This window comes from Perca fluviatilis, chromosome 16 (genome assembly GCF_010015445.1).
Source record: "Perca fluviatilis chromosome 16, GENO_Pfluv_1.0, whole genome shotgun sequence".
In the NCBI taxonomy this organism is placed as follows: Eukaryota; Metazoa; Chordata; class Actinopteri; order Perciformes; family Percidae; genus Perca; species Perca fluviatilis.
In genome coordinates this window covers 19325413-19336488 of record NC_053127.1, presented here as the reverse complement: position 1 = coordinate 19336488, position 11076 = coordinate 19325413, and positions in this window count along the sequence as shown.

Below are 11076 nucleotides of genomic sequence, written 5' to 3'. Positions count from 1 at the left end.
AGCATATTTAAGTATTGCTCATTAATACTCATAACACAGATCATATCATGTCATATGTGAACATTCAGATACACACAAAATTATAACACAGGGGGCTGCAAATAATGTCAATGTTTGCCATGCTATGTCAGAAAGAGAAAGTTCAATAGCTTTGTTATGTTGCTGCTTTGATGATAGAGGCACATTTAACTTACTAAAGGGTTAAAAAATTAATGAATAATTTTAATAGGGCAAAACTGATCATTGTTAACAAAACAATTTGTATATTGCACATTAATACAGATAATTTGCAATAGAAAATAAAGCTCAGGGGCATCCTGTTGGGGTATCTAAGACACATTAACTGCAAAGTCCCTCGTTCAAGTGTGCTCATAGATCAGTTGCAATTCATCTGTCTCTCTCTTTCTCTCTCTCTCTCTCCAAATCCTTCTCTACTGTCACACTTTCAAATAACTCCCCATTTATACGTGTCCAGTGAGTACAAATGATTTTGCTTGTCGTGGTATTCCATAAACTCTTGACAATCTTGAGTGCAACAAAAATCTAATTTTGTTGCTGAAAACTGTAAAATTAGTTTTTCAGGGCTGAGGTGTGACACTGATGAGATGAACTTCAGTCTTCATAACCTAAAATACAGGGATACTGCCAGTAGTCTGCTCGTCGTTGGCTAATTAGTCCTCTCTAATGTTCCTCCTCATTCACACTTGCTGCAGAATGCTTATGTAAATAAGTTGATAGAAATAAAAGACTGGGTCGTCTAGTTCTTATTTAAGCATGCATTTATTCATTCATCCATGTATTTATTTTGCTGTTTAATTTGTGGTGAAAAAAGAGTTGAATGTGGGCCTCTGAAACGTGTTGACCTTCCCTTAAGCAAGAAAAATACACTGTATTCATCACATTACACTAGGCTGGAGTCTGAATGACCCTGTCAGCCTAGATCAGTAAACTATGATGCGAAAAAAACAAAAAACAAAATGTCAACATTTGGCTGACAGGGGACAAAAAATGCTGAAAACTGTTTCTTAAGACTGGAGAAAATCTATCGTGCTAGACCTTGGTGGTCTCAGGGGGAAATTTGTACAGCAAGTTGGAACATATGTCAAGGCAAAGTCATGAGAGTACACACACTTCTCTCGCCTTGCTCTGTAAACTAGATTTGTGATCTGATAAATTCTCTGACATTACACTTTTCTTAGTTAGCAGTTAGCATTCATGAGAGAGACCTGCAGTGGCTTCAGCAACTGTTGTGGTCAAATAAAAGCATGGCTGCCATTAATCAAATATAAGTCAGTCAGAAGTGTGTGCAAACATTTGAACAATTACTTTGAAACATGGTATACCTTTCAGGAACGTACATTAATTCATGTTTTTGCCCCAACGGCTCCTTCCAGGCAGCGCAGCCTGGACGGCACTAGGATTAGGCACTGGTTATGATCAGGGTTATGGTTAAGGTTAGGGTTAGGTGCCTTGAAGTCAACGGTCGCAGCGCTGTCTTGAAGTCGATTAGGCAATGGTTATGGTTATGGTTAGGGTTAGGGTAAAGGTTATGGTTAGGTGCCTTGAAGGCAGCGGTCACAGCGCTGCCTGGAAGGAGATGGAAGGAGATGTTGGGGGCTTAAAACACCATCGAGCTGAATTCATCAAAGAGGGGCCGAGCATCAGCACTGTGAATATGAAACAATTCATACTAACACCAACGAAATGAAATACAAATTATACAGTCCCTAAAAATTCAATTGAAGGACATTTCTATCGCCATGGAACCGTTTATAAGTTTCAATCATGAATAGCCTATTTGAAAAGTTCCAAGCTGTTGTTACTGTACAAACCTGACAGCCTTTAGTCTTTAAAATCCCCAGGCCAGAACCTTAGAAGTACTATTGTGACTGCATTTTGTTCTGACTCACCACCACCCACATTTAAAATGCCAGGTGATTAGAGGGTGTCTAGTGCCTTGTTATTTCAAAGTATGTGGCACCCCTGGCTTTTCCAGCTGTCATACGTTTTATATGTGCCAGAACATTCTTCTTCTTCAGATGCTGTACATGCATGTTAGATTTGTACTGTGAGAAGTAAGTGCATTTAGACGGACTAAATATACTGGATACTGAGTGGATACTGATGAGAGACAGAAGGAGTGATGAAGAACAAAGGAGGGATGTAAAGATCATTATTAAGTCAACAAAATTAGAGACTAGTAATCATTTTCACCTGGAACTTTAAGCTGCAATTTTTGTTTCCAACACAATTATTTTCCATAGAAAAACATAAAAAGGAGTCCATAGCATGATGAGCACCTGTTTATTCCAATTATTTTGATGTGTATTTCTGTTCCCATCTGACTAATTATTACTAAAACTCTGGCGCACCCCTGCCCCCCATCTCTATCACCCACCAAGCACACTGAAACTTTCGGAAAGTCCAGCCTCAGATTTATGACATATTCATACGATACTGGATGTGGGGTTCCTTCTGCACAGCAGCTGCTCCGCTGTGATAAGGCCACACATGGAGATTCTGGGGTTTGAGCTTACATGGGAATGAGAAAGAACAGTCAAGTAATGAGGCAGTGTGAGGGTTAGGTACCCATCAGATTGTTGCATTTGCATAACATCTTGGCGTGCATGCCTCAAATGACAAAAACATTCCATTCTTATCATAAAAGCTAATTTATTTCAATAGACATTTTGTGATGAGCTGGACACACGTTCATAATTACAAGCCGAATGAATATTCACCATTGTTATTCAGCAGCAGGAACACACCAAATATCTGTGACATTCTTATTGTGAAATAGCATTTTTGTTGTTTGGCCTGTGAATGTATGAAACAGGTTTTGTAATTCTTTTGTCTAGTTACCAAGCCACCAAAAAGTCCCAAAATAACTGCTACTAAAACAATGTGAGCCCCCTAAAAAGTGACTGTACTCCACTGAGGAAATTTGGTTTGTTTGTACTGTAGACACCACCCACACACAACTCTGCCCCAACAGAATCAAGAAGTAGGAGCTTTAATCTGTGATGTTGTGACAAAGCTTAGAGTGACCGCGAAAGTACAGGATGTTCTTTCTGGGGACATTTTCTGCTTCTGATGTGTCTTTTACTTCACAATATGCTTTTGCAGACTGATGTCCAGTAGGGTCCATGCACAAAATCAGTTTATTGTCCAAGGAGAAGCTCCAGGTTTTGCATCTTCATTGCAATGGGTTGGTTTTATTGCTTTAGGAGAAGATGACTCTTGGTCACACTTTAAAAAAAATAAAAGACCCATAACTCAAATGAATAAGTTACATTATGTGAATTTATTCATAACGTGAATAAAGGCACAAAACAGAATTCCCCATACATACACATGCACTTTTGGGGGTTTCTTGTGGTTGTTTATTTCCATTTTTACGCTACTTTATAATTCTATTTTACTACCTTTCAGATGGAAATAACACATTTTTACTCACCATATTCGTCAGTCTTGCTCTTGCTCATAGCATCACCATTTATTACTGTTTTTCTGATTTGTTAAAACACTAAGACCCATTCTCTGAACCAAATGCTCAGTGGCCTAAACCCATTTGTTGAGTCAATCACTCCTCTTGCCAAGCTCTACACATTCTCACTCGCTAAAACACATTTCAAACTGTGACGCACTTGTGTTGCAAAATGGTTAACACAGGCAGCAAAAGTTAAACACTACTACAACACAGTTGTCATCGTTTACACACAACTCAAACTTGCACACACGTTTCTAGTTGATCAAACCAATTGTAGAGAATATAAGCCAGGTCAGAGTGCACAGGTTGCACTGGAGCATTGAATGTTGATGTCTGATTTTGCGGTTTCACAATATTTTTTAGTGTGCTGTCATGTGCTTATCATTTAGTTTCCTTTGTTCTTTGGCCTTTTGCAGTTGGACTACTGCATTGTTCTACAAGTGCCTAATTCTGTAAACAGACATTTACAGTAATATTGTATTACTTGCACTACTTGTAGTGTACAAGATATTCACTGTAGTTGTGATATACTTTTTGTTTTCACTACAAAATGTGTTTACTGTATGAAATAATAAAAAAAAAAATCTGTAACCACATGCCCTGGACACTGTGTTCTTGAATTTTTGAGGTGATTCCTGTTTGTGTTTAGTTATTGACTGGCTGTGTGTGTGATCTGAAAGCATTGTTTGATTTTGCCAGCAGAGTCAGGTGTTTTGAGTTTGACATTTTGGTTTTGTGTTCACAGTTTTGAGAATATGGGTGAGGGTTTCAAGAAATGTGTCTTAGCAATCAAGAAAAACTGTAAAGAAAACTAACGTTTCGGTCCCACTGGTACTCTTGATGAAGCTCCAGAGGTCCAGAGGTCCTTCACCATATTTGAACAGCTTTAGTCATTTTGCATATTACATTTGATCAGTCTAAAATATAATGTATTGATGTATTATTAAAACTACTCACCAGTATAAAGTAGTTATAATTAGCGTCTACTTGACCACCTATTAAAATGCAGTTTACATATTAATGCATCATGAATAATAATCAAATCGAGCAATATGACTCTGAAATAGGCCATTCTGCATAATGAGTATACTTTTACTTTTGATAGTAAAGTAGATTTTACGTTAAAAAGTTACAATTTTGACACAGTACTTTTATAAAGTATTTGTACATTGTGCAATCAGTACTTTTACTTAAGTAAAGTATCTGAATGCTTCTTCCACCACCTCCTCCTGTATATACATCACACAGCTGTTACTCTCATGCTTTCAACACTCAATATCAATGAAAGGAGCGGGCCTCCTGTCACTCTCCGCTCTGTCCTCACTATCTCTATAACCTGTTGCTTCTTGAGGAAACCCACACATAAAAGCATTAGCTCGACATGCAAAACCACTGATTTTACCTCACTGCAGAACCAACCTGCAATTACTTTTTGTCTGGGTCAGCTGAAAGTGTAATGGGAAATCCCCGTGCACACACATTCACACAAGGACATACAAATCGTACACAGATTCACATCTGGTCCGTCTTTGTTCCCATGTTAAAGTCGTGAAAAAGTACGCATTCAGAGGACACACCAGGAACTCTTTTCTCCAAACAGGCATCTCAGCGGTGCTGCTGCTCTGTAATCATCAACACAATGACCGTGTGAGTTTACACAAAGTGCTGTTCTGGTAAATGTTTGCTGTCTGGTAAAACTGCCTGTTTGTTCCTGCGTCTCACACACTGGTTTACATCACAGATTACAATGCTCCTGTAGGTGTCTGCCTTTCAGTTAGAGGAACAAAGTTATTATCGTGAATTAGAGGGGTAATTGGGTAAATATCTGTTGTATCTGTGAATCTGCTTCTAGATGAATTGCCCTTGAAATTGTGAGAAATGACATACTTTCAATGAACCGCTTTGACCCTTTCTGGCTTTTGAAAAGCACTCTTTGCATTCATTTCTTTTAGGTCTACCAGCCACTGTACTTTTGCGAAACCCTGTGCTTCCCAAGTTCACAGGTGGCACTTTTACCATTAATGCAGAAGAGCCTCTATAGTGAACTGTTGGCATTAATGACTTGTTTACAGCTCGTGTTTGAAACTGTTTCCAGCTGGTTGGCTTTGTGACATGCCCCTCACGGAGCCTATTCTCTCTATTTCATGTGATTTCACAGAGGTGATGAGTCTAATAGGGAACAAGCCTGCCACACTCCATCACACATCAGACAAAGCTTTCACCCCCCAGCCCTGAAGGCAGTGTCAATTTGCAGCGGCTGATGTCCGCTTCTGTGGCTTGTTGGAGGTGAACATTTGTTACAGTACTTTTACAGTTGTTACCGTAAACTGTAATACGGACCAAAGTTTTAGGAGAGGAGAGGAGACTTTTAAAACCAATGAAACACATCATATTTTAAAGACTTCTCCTTTAATTGTTTTTCTATTTTTACATAAACCTTCTGGAGCGTAAGTACAGATAAAAATAGAAGGCCCACAGCAAATAACTAATTAAGCTGTTTATATTCCTGAGACCAAATATTCCCGAGGAGAACGAATAAACTTACTCACTACACAGTTACACAGTAGATGCAACTAAGGCTGTTTAAATGATTGATCTGCCTTATTCAAATCCGGAGGAATGGGGGTGTTTCTTTTCTTTTCATCACACTAATGAAATCGTTTTGTTATGTTATAAAACAGCAAATAATCTGCAAGATCCCCTGATAGTGTTTAAAGTCATGCTGTCCATTTAAATGATGAGAGAAAGAAATTGTTAGTATTTTTTTAATAGGCTACTGCTCTCTGGTGGAGAAGAGCAGCAGCAGCATTCCAGGAAACGGCTCATGAGTCAAGTTCTAAAGGTTATCAGGTGTTGACATGAATCAAGTTGCCCTGACAGCTAAATGAGAACCATGGGTTCAGCATCAGAACTGAAAATGTTCTTTGCTAATACTAGTGTTGTGTTACAATGATCTATTTTCGCTGATCTCGACACAGCTGTTTAAGGTTTTGCTGGCTCAAGGCTGAAAGCAGTACACAGAGGACTACCACAGTTTTCTGCATTGACGTTATTACGAAAGATATAGTGTAGAAGGACATCAGAGATTTCAGATGGGGGAAAAAAAATCCATGTTCAACCTGCAAGCTATCTTCAGTGAGGATTCTCCCCGTGACATATGACATCACAGGCATCTATCTGCTCTCTGTGTTTTGTCCACCTTGCATAGAAAAGAATCCTATGCAGAAACTGTGAAAACTGCACTGTAAAAGGCAGACTTCAAAGAAAAGAGAGAGAGTATCAGTGCCTAATAAAGTTTCCATCACAGCTGAACTCCACCTGAACTGACACCCTTTCCCTTTACTCCAATTCTGTTCTTTGCTCTGTTCATTGTCCATTAACACCGGCTGTACACACACTAACACACACACACACACACACACACACACACACACACACACACACACACACACACACACACACACACACACACACACACACACACACACACACACACACACACACACACACACACATACACACACACACACCGCACACAGACATTTAGCATCAGTGTACCAGTTGGGATGTATGGGATGAATTTGCACTGCATTGTGAGAAGAAGTGAAAGACAAGGAAGGTGTTAGGATAATTATTTATCAAAGAATGGACAAATCACAGGAATTATCTTAAAAGTGTGTTTACTTGCAGCAAGTAGAGTCAGTTTACAGCACTCCAGCACAAGTACAGAAAGTGACTATGATAGTCTTTAACAGCAGCTTTTTATAGAGGAAAAGGGAGTAATATTACAAAGAGATAATGTCTTCTTATCTCTGGTCAGTCTACTCCACATGTGCTCTGCCCTCAGGGGCATTTTGTGCTTTTCACAAGGTCAGTGGCTCTCATGATTATCTCACGAGAAACAGAAATAGTTGCACACAGACTTCATGCAAATAATTTAACACTAAAATGAAGCAAAGACTATAGCAAATATAACTTTTCTAACAGAAAGGCTTCTAAAAAATAGATATGTCAAAGATGTCATAAAATTAGATGTTCACATTATAGGTTCACAATACTGCTTAAAAGGTGCTCTAAAAATACCTTTTAATTTGATGTTGATAACTCAGACCTGTCTTGATATAACTAGTCTACACTTACAAAACAAAAAGCACAAGACACGAGATGGCCAGCCATGCCTAAACTGTACAGAAACACAGCTATCCTACTACGATCCTACTTCCAACCACTAACTTCAGACAGTCACTGACAGAAAGCTAAGCCTCCTCAGAGGGGCTAACCTACCAGGGATGACAGTGAAGGAAAAAATGCCAAGGGCTTTAGCCATTTAATATTGTACTTGAAAAGTTGGCACTCTAAAGTTTGGGGACTAACAAAAGACGGATATAAAAAAATAATGATGGTGAAAATTTGAAAGAGAAGATGCTGAGTTATTCCAACTTTTTAGTTTATATGGAGACTGATACTCAATTATGTCTTTCATGAGAACCTGCCTGCCTCCTAATAGCCCATTTCTTTCAAACCCCACACCTCCCATTTGTAATGCAGACTCTCTGTAAAAAATGAAACTCCTAAGCTGAGATAACCCTGATGACACCATTAGGTTTTATTCTCAGACTTTAGGGAGCTCCCTCTAGAACAACAGAAGACATACAAGACATTCATACAGTAATACAACTGAAGTAAACTGAACTTCATGTGTAAAACTGACGTAGTGCCACTTTAACGGACCCAGTCATGTTTATTGATTAATGCTAGACGATAAACAAAGTTAAAATTAAAATTGGGTAATCCCAAAACCTCATATATGCTTAGAAGAGCATTCAATCCAGTCTTATCTAGCTATTATTACAAAAAATAGCTAATATTATTATTATACTGTAATCAGTTTTGTCCATTGCTATTTCAATAATTACTCATAATTTCTGTGTGTGACAGACTGTGACTCTGGTTGCTCTCAGGCCTCAACATACATGACTACTCTACAGCCATGCTGTCAGGCTGTACAGAGGGAAAGCAGTGCTTTCAGCTAAATACTAACTTTAGCATTCTAACATGCTGATGTTTAGCAGGTATAATGTTTACCATGTTCACCACATTAGTTTTAGCGTGTTAGCATCCTAACATTTACTTATTAGCACTAAACACAAAGTACAGCCAAAGCTGATGGGAATGACAATAGTTTGGAAGATATTTGGTGATAAACAACACATTTTGACTTGATGGCGGTGCTAGATGAAAAGTCAGAGAGTCACCAAAAAGTACCTAATTTCATGGCAATCCAAAATGTTAACCTCATGGTTGTAGTCAGGGGACCACCAAGCAGTCAGTAGGATTTATAAAGGATGAATGTCCAATCCATCCAACAGAGTAGTTGTGAAGCTCATATCCCTGAAGTCCAGCTGCATACACAAGGCATGCAACGACTGAGACAAAATGAGCAAAGAAGCTAAACTCAGCCTGTGGCTATTGTGTCCTTAGAATACACTCTCTGAGTGGTTTATTGATACTCCCACAACCCCTTTAACACATTGGTACAGACATTTGGTGCAGAGAGAGAAGAGATACAAAGAATAAGGGGATTATAAAAGATTAGCTCTAGGACTGCCTCAACAGATTTAGGAGACCACTTAAACTTAAAGGAGAAAAACAGTCAGGCAACTTTCAAAAGTTTCTTTCTTGCTGTTAAAAACAGAAGAGATGCTATACAATCTAATATATTAGCGGAGTCAAGGGTATAAGTCAGGTCAATGAATTGGCTCTTTATTTTAATGTAAACTGCTTGTGCTTTTGAATCCAGGCTTAAAGAGAGTAGCAGGTGCTTGTATCCAAAGTGAACAGTTCCATCACAGAAATAAGGTCTGCAGACTAAAAGCTATAAGAGTGTACACAAAATTTGAGTAGCTACCAGGAAACAAATGAGGAACAAAATCAGTAATTCCTAATCAAATTTTATAGATATATTTTTTTATAGATAATATTTTTTATAGCTAATGATTAGTTAAAAACGAAGACCTGCTCTAAAATGCTGCTTTATAACCACCTTATGTATCTCACATTAGCTTGAAGGATATCAGAGGCTCAGATCTATGATAAAGAAGAATATCCCTCTTGGCAGAGATTTGTGAAGTGTTTCCCCCTCATTTCTGAATTAGTAAAAATTGCAGCATATCTAAATGTGCTGGATGCCTAAATATCTATACTCTTCCAAGATTAGAGGGTTGATGTTTGAAAGAGGAAGACATACAAGAACATGAATCAGAGAGGTCCAACAGTGTATGCTTCTCACTGGGGTTTCCCTCCAGCTGCCATTCTAATTTCAAGACAGAAGGGGGTAGAATAAGTTCATTTACATAATTAAATTATCTTGATGCAGAGCCTGAAATTCCTTTAGTGCATTTATCAATTTCCCTGAGGTGTGATTCCACTTGGCTAGTGTGCGGTGATTGAGGTCCCAGTTCATTTTGGACACTGTTTGCACACACCTGCGTATACACGTGCTGCATGTGTTTGACTAACAGATGTGTGAGAATAAAGTAAAAATGAGCTGGATGGGCTGTCAGATGGGGGCTGTTTCCATTCTCTGGTTCCCTATTTCTTTATCTGGCTCACTGACCTGTGGCTGCAGACAGTGCTGGTTTTATCTACGCTGAGTCTGGGGAGGACCACCAGATCTCATTTTAGATTGGCTGCCTTTAATGGAAGGCCAAGGAGCATGCTCAACATGTCATTTATAAAGCAGTGGGAGTCCATGGCAAAACCCATTTTACAGCAAGTGGTTTTTGATTCCTCTACAGCAGGGGTGTCAACAATGGCCTTAGAATGCTATCGTAGCAGAAGCAACTTGCGTTTGTCAAAATCAAGCTGACAAGAAACTCTGTGGCAGATAAAGTTTCTGATCTTTCTGGAGTGGTTTATTGGTCTGGCCCACTTGAGATCAAATTAGGGGTATGTGGCCCGTGATCTAAAATGAGTTTGACACCCCTGCTCTGCAGTATCTCTCTTTCTCACACACACAAACACACACACACACACACACACACACACACACACACACACACACACACACACACACACACACACACACACACCGCAATCTGTCAATAGTACTTTCATCGCTGTGTTCACATCATCTTTCCTGTTTCTCTGCATGTTTGCCATCTTCAAACTGAGACCCATTCTCAGACTCAGATCATGAGCTTTGAATGGACCAACTTTGATCGCAAGACAAATCAATTAATGTGACAAGTTTGATCATTGTGAAATTTGAATAAAGCCACAAATCAAGCAAGTGTTTCAACAGATGGCTCAGTGGTTTACAATGCAATACCAGAGGTTCAAAGTGTATTGCTGTAGTATGTTGTTTCTGTAGTTTCTCCTTTTGTATGCATCTGTCTGAATTCACACAGATGCAAGGGCAAAAGGCTGAGCATGCTACACCCACACTCATGCACTTTGAGAAGAAACTGGTGTCTGATTATGTACACAAATACAAAAGGATTTAGAGCAGTGTCTGTCTGGAGGCTGCCTGAAAACATATTTCCTGGGAGCAATGATTGACTTGCTGACGCCTGGAACATTAGCTT